Source organism: Xyrauchen texanus, chromosome 49 (assembly GCF_025860055.1).
Source record: "Xyrauchen texanus isolate HMW12.3.18 chromosome 49, RBS_HiC_50CHRs, whole genome shotgun sequence".
Taxonomy (NCBI): Eukaryota; Metazoa; Chordata; class Actinopteri; order Cypriniformes; family Catostomidae; genus Xyrauchen; species Xyrauchen texanus.
In genome coordinates, this window is record NC_068324.1 from 4,028,993 (window position 1) to 4,042,086 (window position 13,094).

Consider the following 13,094-nt stretch of genomic DNA (forward strand, 5'->3'; position numbering starts at 1 on the left):
AACAGTGGGCTTTCTTGACTTAGAATCTTGACTAAAATTACAAGTGGACCTCAGGGAAAATATATCATCTTTGCAGATCCTGTAGCACTTGCCTTAGATGTGTCTGTCTTGTCGGGCACGTCTCAGGCACCTTACAGTCTAGCTGATCCCACAAAAGCTCAATGAGGTTAAGATCCATAACACTCTTTTCCAATTATCTGTTGTCCAATGTCTGTGTTTCTTTGCCCACTCGAACCTTTTCTTTCTGTTTTTCTGTTTCAAAAGCGGCTTTTTCTTTGCAATTCTTCCCATAAGTCCTCCTGAGTCTTCTCTTTACTGTTGTACATGAAACTGGTGTTGAGCGGGTAGAATTCAATGAAGCTGTCAGCGGAGGACATGTGAGGCGTCTATTTCTCAAACTAGAGACTCTGATGTACTTATCCTCTTGTTTAGTTGCACATCTGGTCTTCCACATCTCTTTCTGTCCTTGTTAGAGACAGTTGTGCTTTATCTTTGAAGACTGTAGTGACACCTTTGTATGAAATCTTTCAATTCAATTGTATAGAAATTGCTTGCACTTTCAAGCATTGTTTAGCCTTCATTTCTCCAAACAATTATTGACAGAGTTTCTAGAGAAAGCAGTTTCTTTTTTGCCATTTTTGATCTAATATTGACCTTAAGACATGCCAGTCTATTGCATACTGTGGCAACTCAAACACAAAGTCAATGTTAATTTAGCATGATTACTCAAGGATAAGGTGTTGGAGTGATGGCGGTTGGAAATGGGGTCTGTCTAGATTTGATCAAAACTACTTTTTCAAATAGTGATGGTGCTGTTTTTAACATCAGTAATTACCTGATTATACTTTGTGAGCAGTTGAATGCCACTTTAGTGAATTTAAGTACCAATTTCCTTCCAAAACATCAAAATCTGTACATTATTCCAAACTTTTGGCCACCAGTGTGTGTGTATATGTATATGTATGTGTGTTTTAATATGAGCCCTTTAATCAGTCACAGCCTTCAAAGCATATTTGCTGAATAAAATCTGCAAGAAGCAAGACATATTGTTAGTCTCCCATCAGATATGATTCAAGATATCTGACTGTACTTAAGTCATTCCATAACGTCTGCAGGCGTGTACATGCACAAACCAGGATTCCAGAGCTCATACACACAAAAAAGCGATACAATATGCTGCAAATGCTACTGAGTCTGACAAGAACCCCAATCTAAGATAAACGCTAGAGATATGGCATATGTATCAAGTTCTTTTTCTCAGAAACAAGAACAGTTGTGTCTGAAATGACAGTTGTTTACAATCTGTAATATATCATTTGCAGGTAAAAGGTAAGGATGTGCCAAGTTACCAATCGACCAGTCAGTGTGTTGTCACCCATAAGGCTGATAAGTGATAAATGATCATTTTGCAACATACAAATGAAGGCTAAAGCGTAAACTTGCTCTAGATTCACCTCTAGTCCCATCGTCGATGCATGTTATTTACATACGCATCCGGAGCTAGTCGGAGATCGTATGCAGCGTTCTCATTGACAACATTATTCTTACAAACTTCTCCCAGATGACTAACAGAGAGAACTTCCACAATCCGTGGGACACGATCGAGCTGTGCGCATTTGTGCCAAAGTGCACATGAACTTCAAAATATAATCAGGTTTGTTTTCTCAAGCTCGTGTCTTTGTGTCTAGCGGCATTTCTTGTCGACAGTGGCGGTATTTAAATGTATGCATTTGGCAGACGCTTTTATCCAAAGCGACTTATTACAGGGACAATCGCCCCGGAGCAACCTGGAGTTAAGTGCCTTGCTCAAGGACACAATGGTGGTGACTGTGGGGATCAAACCAGCAACCTTCTGATTACCAGTTATGTGTTTTAGCCCACTACGCCGCCACCACTCCACACATATGATAAAGCAGCGTCAGACAGAATCTGTAGAATGACTTCTGACAAATACTCTCCACAACACCTCTCAAATTAACTTTTGGATTATGCATATTAACTGGAACATTGATCACAGCAGAGGAACTTGTCGTCCGATGGTGAACAAACTGTGCTTGATGGCTGTAGCATCTGTGCATTAAAGGACTAAACGCAAAGAATTAGAGACGAAACTTATCGGAGAGAACCTGTTAATGTAGAGCTCTGCACAAATATAGCTTCCTATATATATTTATTTATTTATTTATTCATTTATGAATCATTGTTGCATTAAGATAAAGATTTTTATTTTATAGTGTTTTCATCAGGGAGACTTTTAAAATCGTTTGGCTCAAGAATCGCGATTTGTACATGAATACATGAATATTTTGCGATGAATACATATATGATGTACAAATGTAAATTCACTCATATTTAATGCAATAACTGTATATACACCTACCTTGGACATACATTACCACTAGCGCATGTACATACGCCATTCTGTTATATGGCCTATTATTTGTTTGTCTATTTATACTATTACCTTTTTTTATATTCTGTCTCACTGTAATGTTTCTGTGTGCACTTGTTTTTCCTATCACCAAAAAAATTCCTTGTGTACCGGAGAACACTTGGTAATGAAGCTCAATCTGATTCTGATTTGTAACATAATTGATTTTTTTTCCCCAGCCCGAGTATAGGGTTTGCCCAGAGAGCCCGTATGGAACATCAGTTGTTTTGGCAGAATGTTTTCACACGACGATTGTAGCACGACTGGTGGAAATGGGTGTATGTTTGATTGACAGCCGGATGGTACTGTCATTCTCAAACCTTGACAATTTCTCTAAACGTGGTTGGAAAAAAGGCACTGACACCCAAACGAGAGGTTGAAAAAAGCCATTATAGGTGACAGCATGTCGACAGAACTGACAAACATCCTGATTTTGAAAAGATTGGACGGGATGTTGACATTCCCTTACAAGAGAGTACATGGTGGTACTGAGGTATAGTGATGTACTAAATCATACCATATTCTTACATCATGGGGTTTACATGGTACTACAAAATGCTTCTATAGGTACCCCAGTATTGTCAGTACATGACCAGAAATGGTTACACTTTGATGCTTTTTAATTGGCACTTAAAGACATGTTAATTGATCATTTAACAAAGATAATACTTGGCTAATTAAAGATGTTTCAAACGAATCAACTTCAATTTCAATGTTAACCGTGTGAACCACGTTGGTAACCAATCATAACAGAGTTCATTTACATATTGAGGTCTTAAAGGGATCTGAGACCGTAAATAAGGCTTTGTTTCTACAGTGCTGTGAAAAAGTATTTGCCCCCATCCTGATTTCTTCTGTTTTTGCGGATATCTCATACTAAATTGATTCAAAAATTCAAACTAAATCTAACATAAAACAAAGGCAGCCTGAGTAAACATAAAATACAGTTGTTTAATGATGATGTTATTTATGGAAGCAAAAAAGTTAACCAATACCAATTGGGCCTGTGTGGAAAAAGTATTTGCCCCCTTAGTTACTAAATCGCCAAATCTATGAAACTGCATTATAATGGGGTTTAGCTGGACTAGACACACCCACGCCTGATTACTGCCCGCCCTGTTCAATCAAATCAAATGATATCAAATGTTCTGTCATTCATCCAGTATGCAGGTCTTCAGCTGTGCAATTGTACAGGACCTTAGTTGCCATATTGTGTGCTTCATAATGCGGCACAAATCTCAATTGGAGACATTTTAGGACGGCAGGCAGGACAATCTAGCACCCGCACTCTCTGCTTACGCAGCCATGCACTTTTAATGTGGGCAGTATGTGGTTTGCCATTGTAAAAACATATTTCACATGCAAAACTTAAACTTGTGTCTTAAGTGCCCAAAAGCTTAATAAGTGTTATTAGAAGAAATAGGGATGTTGCACAGTGGTAAACACTTGACCGTCCCAACGTTTTCGGAGTGTGTTTCAATCTCTGGTTTGAAATGTGCATATAAAACATGAAATAATTTGTTGTAGTGCTTTCAATATAGCACAGGGTGAATCAAATGTATAATTCACTCCTTTTTGTTTTTATTAGCATTTTCCATATTGTCCCAATTTCTTCCGAATTACGGTTACAATTTAGTCCCATTTTAAAAAAAAAAAAAGCACCCATCATGCACTTGCCTGGCCATCATTCTCCATAGTTGCAGCAAGTTTTCGTTGCAGGTCTCAGATCCCTGTGTGTACGTATAGGAAGTGATGTCTGCCCAGATAGAGCCCTCAGAACATTCTTATTCAAGCTTCTCATCACTTGTTTGTGCACTGCAGGCTTGAGGGCGGACTATAACTCGCTTGTCTTGCGTTATCTCTTGCAATGCCCCCACGACGGCGGCCCACAAACAACTCTGACTGCAAATTGATGCGTTGCTTCTCCAGAGACTGCACTCTCTTTCCTCGAGAGGATGAGTTTGACTCGCGGTTGAAATGGAGCTGTCGTCTATACTGTCAGAACACGCACGCGCGCATGCAAGCACACACGCGCACACACACACATACATATACAATCTCTCCTCTGAGAAAACAGGTGAGTTCAGATGTTAGACGGGGTGGCTGAGCAGCAGACTGAATTTGAATGGGGAGCCGTGCAAATGTTTTGCCATAGCATGCATATCTGTCACGGTCGCTCTGTGCAAAACCTAGTGAGATGCCTTCGTAGGCAGCATTTTAAGGCAGCATAGACGCACTCCCGATGAAAAGACTCGTCCAAAAGGTACAGTAGGCAGCATAAATACGCTGGCTCCTGAAGTGGGGAATTATTTACTTTATGTTTGTTTGGTTGGTTGGTTTTGTTTCATCTATCCTTTAAGATTGTCTCTTGCCAGATTGTACAAAATATTTGTAATTTTAATAAATACGGACTATGTTGATTATAAAAATACGTTTAATTTATTATAAATAAACAGTATCGCTAAAAGTTTCTAAAATAATTAATAAGAGTATGTTGATTGTAAATATTCGTGCAATAATTAATTCAGTACTGATAAGTATTGCTAAAAATGGTAATATAGTTAAAAACTGGAAACATTTATTTTAACCGTACAGCATCGCTAAAAATGTATATAATTAAAATAATTAAATGTTAATAAAAATGTTGATTACAAATTATTAAAATGCAATAGAAATAAATAAATATAATGCTAATTGTATATACTGTATTGCTAAAAAAATTATGTAATTCAAATCTGAAAACATCAATTAAAATGTTTATAAATATATTTACAATTATGGCACAAAACTCTAAATATAGTTTTTCTAAATATAATATAATTTAAATATTATCTATTATTACAAATATAATTAAAACCTAAAATTGTAAATATACTTTATCGCAAAAATAGTAATATAATAAAATATTAACTGTATTGATAATAAATATGCTTAAAGTTAATTCAATACTGATAATTATTGCTAAAAAATATTAATGTAATTTATTTAGTAACTGTCAACTTTACCCACAATGTGTGTGTGCTACTGTATATATATTTATGTTTATTAGAATTGCGTTATTACATTATTATTAGATTATAAATAAACATGATCACTAAAAATAGTAATAGAAATAACACCAGTGTTGATTCATAAATATATTAATATTAAATAATAAAACAGACCATTTTGATTACAAATAAATGTAATAATGTTAAGTATCTTTTATAATGGTTATAATTAAAACTGACTATAATGACTATAAATATACTTAAAAAATCATTCAGTACATACACGTATTTCTAAAAACAGTGATAGAAATAAAAAGCACAATATTGATTATTTATATATATATATATATATATTCAATATTAATACGTTTAGCTAAAAATAATCATTTAATTAAGAACTGACAAATAAACTCACAATGCTTGTGTGTTATATATTTATACTTGTTAGAGTATTGCGTTATTTGTTTAGCAACCTTCGAATATGTGAAAGTATTTAAATAAGTTGTGAATCGAGTTTCCTTTGTGCTTCACACAATGAACACTATTAAGTCGCTGCCTAAATAGAGAGTTAAAAATCAGTCTCTTTTGAGGTTACATTTCAGTTAGGATGCTGCCTTAGTGGTTAGCTGTATATGTAGGTAGGGTGTGTGTGTGTGTGTGTGTGTGTGTGTGTGTGTCGAGGGGTCCTGTTGCCATGGAGGTTTCGAGGTCGCCAGCGAGAGCTTCAACACCAAGCTCGACGTCCCTGAAGCCGACAGGTCAGCGATCGAATCATTAGGGTGGAAAAATGGCACTTTTATCAAAGGCAGAGAAACAGATAGCAGAGGCACTGAACCATTTTATTGAGACTTGAGAGTCTAGATAGATTTTTGCGGTTTAGGGGTTAGGGACTATATTATAGAGCTGTAACTATAAACATTTTGGTAACTTTGTAGTGATTTCATGCCACAGTGGCTTGGATATACACTTGACATCTTTCAAAATAAAATCTTACCAAATCCTTAAAACACTGGTCCTCAACTGGTGGTTCTCTTTTGACAGCGGGCAGCAGAGGAAAACAATGCTAAATACAAATAATACAATTCAACCATATTTAACCATATAATCGTGTCAAGTAAGGACAGCTTTTAAAAGAAGAAAAGTCTTCCCATATCTTATATTGTTATATTGTCCAATTTCGGTGCAACTTCATCATTAACTTGGTAGAATTTCACTAAATTTAGCAGAAGCCAACAAATACTGTACTACACAAAATTACATTAAATACGCCTTCACTTGGGTGTTGGGTCGCTGTTCGATGGCTTCTGAACCAAAACCAGTTCAAAACTACCGCCTTAAACCAAAATCACAAAGTCCAAAAAGCATTTGTAAACCAGCAGATATACACACACACACACACACACACACACACACACACACACACACACACACCTGTGATCAGAGATAACTTGAATTCAGTGTTATTTTTTCTCCCCAATTTGGAATGCCCAATTCCCAATGCACTCTAGGTCCTCATGGTGGCGTAGTGACTCGCCTCAATTCGGGCGGTTTAGGACGAATCTCAGTTGCCTCCGCGTCTGAGACAGTCAATCCGCGCATCTTATCACATGGCTTGTTGAGCGCGTTACCACGGAGACCTAGCGCGTGTGGAGGCTTCACGCTATTCTCCGCAGCATCCATGCACAACTCGCCACATGCCCCACCGAGAGCGAGAACCACATTATAGCGACCACGAGGAGGTTACCCCATGTGACTACTCTTCCTAGCAACCGTGTCAATTTCTCCCATTTTGGAAAGCCCAATTCCCACTACTTAGCTGGTCCTCGTGGTTGCGCGGTAACTCACCTCTGTCCGGGTTGCGGAGGACAGGTCTCAGTTGCCTCTTCTTCTGAGACCGTCAATCTGCACATCTTATCACGTGGCTTGCTGTGCACGAAACCGCGTAGACTCGCGGCACGGGAGGCTTCATGCTACTCTCCACGATCCACGCACGGCTTACCACTTGCCCCATTGAGAGCGAGAACCACTAATTGTGAAAACGAGGAGGTTACCCCATGTGACTACCCTACCTAGCATCCGGGGCAATTTGGTTGCTTAGGAGACCTGACTGGAGTCGCTCAGCACGCCCTGGATTCAAACTCGCGACTCCAAGGGCTTCCCAGGCCCCCTCCTTGAATTCAACATTAATGTCACTGGTTAATAAACTAAATTGCATGACGGAAGAATTGTTTATTGTGATTATTTTTTCATAGGACCGCCAGACGGGGGCTTTCGCCAAAGAGAGACATTTTTCCTGTTTTATATTATTCATAAATAAATGTCTGAGTCTTTCTGATAGAAATGTAAAGATTCTGTCTCAAATGCATTGAAGGTTAATGACTCACCTCCACATTCCTGCTAAAGGAATAGAATGATAAAGCTCACATAGAAACTCTGTAGAAACACTCTGAATTACACAAACGCTTCAGACTTGAAGAGCTGCTCATAAGAGCTCCACTCACTCGCTGATTATCCTTTCATCATATCGAAATATTGGTATCTGGGCAAATCTGAGTTTTTGAACTTTTCTAAAACTGTAGAGGAGATGCATGTGAGACTATTGGGTTAAAGATATTAGTAAAAGACATTTGTTTTGTGTTTTTTTTTTTCTTATGAAGTGTTGTTTGTTGTGTTCACTACTCAGCATCTTTTTAAATCCGCATCTTTCAAAATAACATGGATTTATTTAGCCGAACATGTATTGCAGCACACTTATGACAGCAGATTAGTGGGTGGCAAAACGACAGGAAGTGTAGGAGCTGAACTCCTCCTCAGAGTGATTTGACAGTATCCTTTCTGTTTGTAATTTAATGCTTAACCTCGATAAAACCGTGATTAACCAAACCATGTGTAATAATGGATAAAATCAAAGCCAGTGTGGGTGATCAGAACCATGTGTTACTGAAAATCAAGGCGTCATTTAAGTTTATTATGTGAACTACTGGGCAAAAGGACGAAAAAAGAGATGAGATTGCATGTGTTTGATAGTTTTATTGAAAGTCAACATGAAATTAGAATTTACTTTGGTTACTTTTTTTAATAGGCTGTATGTTCCGGGTCTTATTGTGCATGATTCGTAAGTGTGTATTATTCTAAAAGAAAAATTATGTTCATTTTAACAATCTTCAATCAAGTCAGGCACTCTTGGTTGGTAACACTGCCCGAGATGGTGCACCTGTATTAAAATGAATGGGAGAAGTTGCAAAGTCAAATAAGGCTGATGTAGAAAAGGAAGTCCCGCCTTACAGGTAAGATTCAATCACCTTTCAGAGAGAGACATTGCCTGTCAGTCAACTCGAGAGCGTGCATGCGCATTAGCTGAACCAGCCTAAAAAATAAAATTTTGATGTAACTGCTGATTTTAAATGTCTTTTGATCATAATCTTGACCAACTCTTTTTTTTTAATATTTTGGTCCTATATGAGCCGTTCTTTTATGCCGCTTGTTTACATAGAAAATATCTGTGTTCCAAAGATGGCAGCTGAGTGGACTGACTTGCCTGACTTTGGTAATGCCAACATATCACGATCCAATCAATTCTCAATGTATAAAAGCAAGTCCCACCCAAAAATGTTTTTGTTTTGGTGAAAATTCTGTTACAGTTGGAAATTATGGGAGTAAAATGCTGTTTTGTGTATGTACATTTTTTTTAATACAAATTATCCCCATTTCCCACTATTTAGTAGGACCTAGACTCACGGCATGTGGAGGCTCATGCTTCTCTCCACGATCCACGCATGGTTACCACTTGCCCCATTGAGAGCGAGAACCACTAATTGTGAAAACTAAGAGGTTACGCCATGTGACTACCCTCCCTAGCAACCGGACCAATTTGGTTGCTTAGGAGACCTGGCTGGAGTCACTCAGCACACCCTGGATTCGAACTCGCGACTCCATGGGTGGTAGTCAGCGTCAATACTCGCTGAGCTACCCGGGCCCCCTGTTTTGTGTAGGTTTTAAAGGGATAGTTCACCCGAAAATGAACATTGTGAGGGAACGCAAATCTTTTTGTGAGACAACACAAATTTGTGAGAGATGCAAAACACTGTGAGAAAACTATTACGAGTATTACGAGGGACGCAAATCTTTAATGAGGGACTGGTTGGGATTTTTGAAGGAATAATTCACTCAAATATTCCGCCACCTCCACTCGTGTCGTTACAAACATGTATGCTGTTATATTTTATCTGAATGTGATTGCTAATGAGAGATAAGAGCTTCGGTTCTTAAGGGGAAGATTTTGCCATGTGCGACTTTATTGAATGGCTTCAGAAGAATTGGATTGTAGCGCATGCGTTGTTTGGACTTCTTGTTTATGGTGCTCCTGTGTTGTTTTTTGTCCTTTTGTTTGAGCTTAAACATTTCGTAAAAGACTCTTCAGAAGTAATTTTTTGTGTTCCACAGAGAAAATAACAGCATATGGGTTTGAACAACATGAGGGTTGGTAAATAATGACAGGATTTTCATTTTTGATTGAACTATTCTTTTAAGTAAATAAGAAGGATAGACTCCTGCTTCACCACAAACACTCTCACCCAAGTCATTCTCCAGATTTAATGAGTATTACTCAGTAGTTCTGAGATTACCACCTCCAATTCCCCCTCCCCTCTTCATTTGCCATCGTTTTACGCGGGAAAATAAACCGCCAGATGTAGCCTTTTCACTCGCTGTAAGATGAGGATTTAAAATGTGCCGCTGTCATCCGCCTTAAGAACGCTTCATAAGCATCTTTGAGACAAAATTTCACTAAGCTGGCTGCTTGCTTTCTTTAACGGCTTTCACGTGGACTGCAGGAGCGTTATGCTTGTAAACGCAATTCCATTTTGGCAGTAATCACCGTTTATTTTCTTTAAAGCACGGCAAAAAACCCTCTCGTGATGTTCCTCCTCCTGAATTTGGAGAAAGATTCTTTTAGTGTTCTGGTGGAGATTCACATTTGTGTTTTGTGGAGTTTCTTAAACTTCTGGCACTTTTTGCAGTGACTTCTAGAAAGTAAAGTTTCTCAAAACACTTTTCAACACTCTTAATAGTTAATTTCATTTGTCTGTTAGCAATGTCCAGCAGTGCATGTACATGCAGGAGATTTGTCCTCCTCCGTCTTGCTAAGGCTAATTTCATAGCTAACATTTTAATTATCCTAAATACACACAATTAAGAAATATTTCCACACGTTTTGCATAATTTGGCAAAATTACAGCTTGATTGGAAATGACGCCCCATGAAAATATTCTGCTCACAAGTGATATTTACCTTGAATTACTTGCCTCATGTTTCATCTCAAGCATTAGGAAGAGGTTTTTAAGGTTAATGCTCTATCGAGTTTTATTTGTGCTAACACTTTTTGTGTTCCCGGTCAATAATGACCAGCCCATAAATCTCTCAGATAGCATTTATTATCACAAGACATTGCAATAGATCTTTTTATCAACTTCTTTTTAGTAATTATGGTTTTGTACTATATTTTAAAATATATATTTGTATTGATAGAAGGATTGAACCGAGCACATAGTCTAGTGGGAGACACTCCCTGCGGAAAACAACAAATTACTTAATAGATGAATAACCACTTAATTGATCTAAACAAAGTAGGTGTCGTTTTAAAGCCAAGAATCTAGACTTAACAATGCATATAGCTGATCCTACCATTCTTAATGCTTTTTAATTTGCTGACAAATTAGACCATTCCTTGTCATCATTTGCAAATTTGTTATCACAACAATTACATTCAGAGTTGGTAAAACCATAAAAAGAGGAGCCATGTGTTATATATCGTTGGAAAATTTGTATAATGTAAAAAGCAAATTTGTCTTAATCAGAGGCCAAACTACAGTGAGTTTTAGTGTATGAAATTCCCACAGACACACATAAATATAATAAACAGGAGTGGCTTTTTGTCACATTTTTTCTCATTACTTCCTGAAACATACATATAACATAGATAATGACATATCGTAACTTACAGCAGACTATCCCGATTCAAATGAGCCCAAATGCAACATAATATGACGAGGAGATCTTGAAATATTCCTCAGTGTGTGGAAACACAATGCACAATGAGGGCCCTCAACACAGTGTGTGTGTGCGTGCGTGCGTGCGTGCGTGCGTGCGTGTTTCGGTGGTTTACGAGGAAATATTTTTAGGTTACAAACTGGTAATTACAAGGGTATTATGTTATAAAAGTGCTTTTGAGGAAATTTCTTGTATCCCCATAATTCAGATCGCTTAAAAAAAAATTTTTTAAAATACTAAACGATGTTGTTTTGTAAATGTAAAAATGCAGAAAGTTTCTATGAGGGTTAGGTTTAGGGGTAGGGTTTGGGTTAGGGGATGGAATCTATAGTTCGTACAGTATAAAAATCATTATGTCTATGGAGAGTCCTCATAAGGATAGCCGCACCAACATGTATCATGCTTGGTGTGTGTGTGTGCTCACATGTCCGAGGACTTGTGCAAACGCACATCCACATATGTGGTCATCTTAAGGATTGGGATGCTCCTGAACACTTAACATTTCTGTATTTTGTAGTCGAATCCATTCGTTTCAAGTGGCCGGTCATTTTTGACCGGGAACACCACAAATGTAACAAAGTGAAATGACACCAAAAAAAAATTTAATAAAATGGACCAAAAAATATTTAGGTGTTTGTTTTCAGATACCATATGTAAACAAATCCAAGGAATTTTATTCCAATTGAATTAATTAAAAACTAAATCGTAAGACAAAAATTGTTGTCTGGGTTGAAATGACCGGAACACAACATGAGGGTTAAATAAATTTAAAAAACAACCTTCCTACCCTAAACCATCTACCTAACCACAGATGGTGTCATTAAAAGCAAATGTGATATAATAACACAATAGCTGAAGCAACCACATAATATTGTTCCGCTTCTATGACACTTTCGGCTCACGTGTCGACTCACGTGCTCTTCAGGATTCGTACCCCGGTCTTTGCAGCAAGTGTAATGCTCTATCAGTTGAGCTACTGCGCAAATTGATCGCATTTGAAGAAGCTTGTAACTGTAGTTTCTTATGGAATGTAAACGTTAAAAGTATCACCATACCATGCACTGTAGTAAAAGTATATTGATGTCATATGATAGCATTGTGGGAGGAACAGGGAGAAAAACGAGTGTATGAACTGATAAGCTGATGTTTTACTCGTGATTTGTGTGAACGACATTGTTGTTTTAGCACCTCTAGTGTTCAATTCAGCAGAAAACTGCCGGGAAACATTCAAAGAGTCACTTAAAAATAATTTCACGAAAATGTACTTATAACGTAATTCTATGAGACCAGGTTAGTCCCGTGCCACCAGAGAGAGTTCCGGTTTATGAGGGTCGGAGCCTGAAATATTTGAAGGAAGTAAACGGAGCAAATGGACACATTCCTGAGACTTTATGCAGATTCCTGATTTCCATATGCTAAACACTGCAGTTAAACATCTATAAATCAAGCCCTGTGTGCCATGTGGTTCTTCATGCATGAATTTTGAGTGCCAGCATGACTACAATAGTTCCTCAGGAGACGACACAGCCAAACGTCATGGGTTCTACAAGCGTGGTGGGTACGGTTTAAGGAAATCATTCAGAGAACTTGAACAACTTTTTGTAGAATCCCCTGATGTCTGCCAT

The 13,094-nt window shown here is 37.8% G+C and overlaps 1 protein-coding gene across 2 annotated transcripts in view; it reads left to right on the top strand.

Annotated features, from left to right (window-relative positions):
- The window catches only part of LOC127640742 (plexin-B2-like), a 187,684-nt gene that overhangs the window by 103,041 nt on the left and 71,549 nt on the right, over positions 1-13,094 (top strand). The window contains exon 1 of one of the 2 annotated variants that reach the window (XM_052123464.1): positions 4,667-4,694. The exons of the other annotated variant lie outside the window; for it this stretch is intronic. The gene's annotated coding sequence lies outside the window, so the exon portion shown is untranslated. Of the gene's footprint in view, positions 1-4,666; positions 4,695-13,094 lie in introns of those variants that run through there. 2 annotated transcript variants of the gene reach the window in all.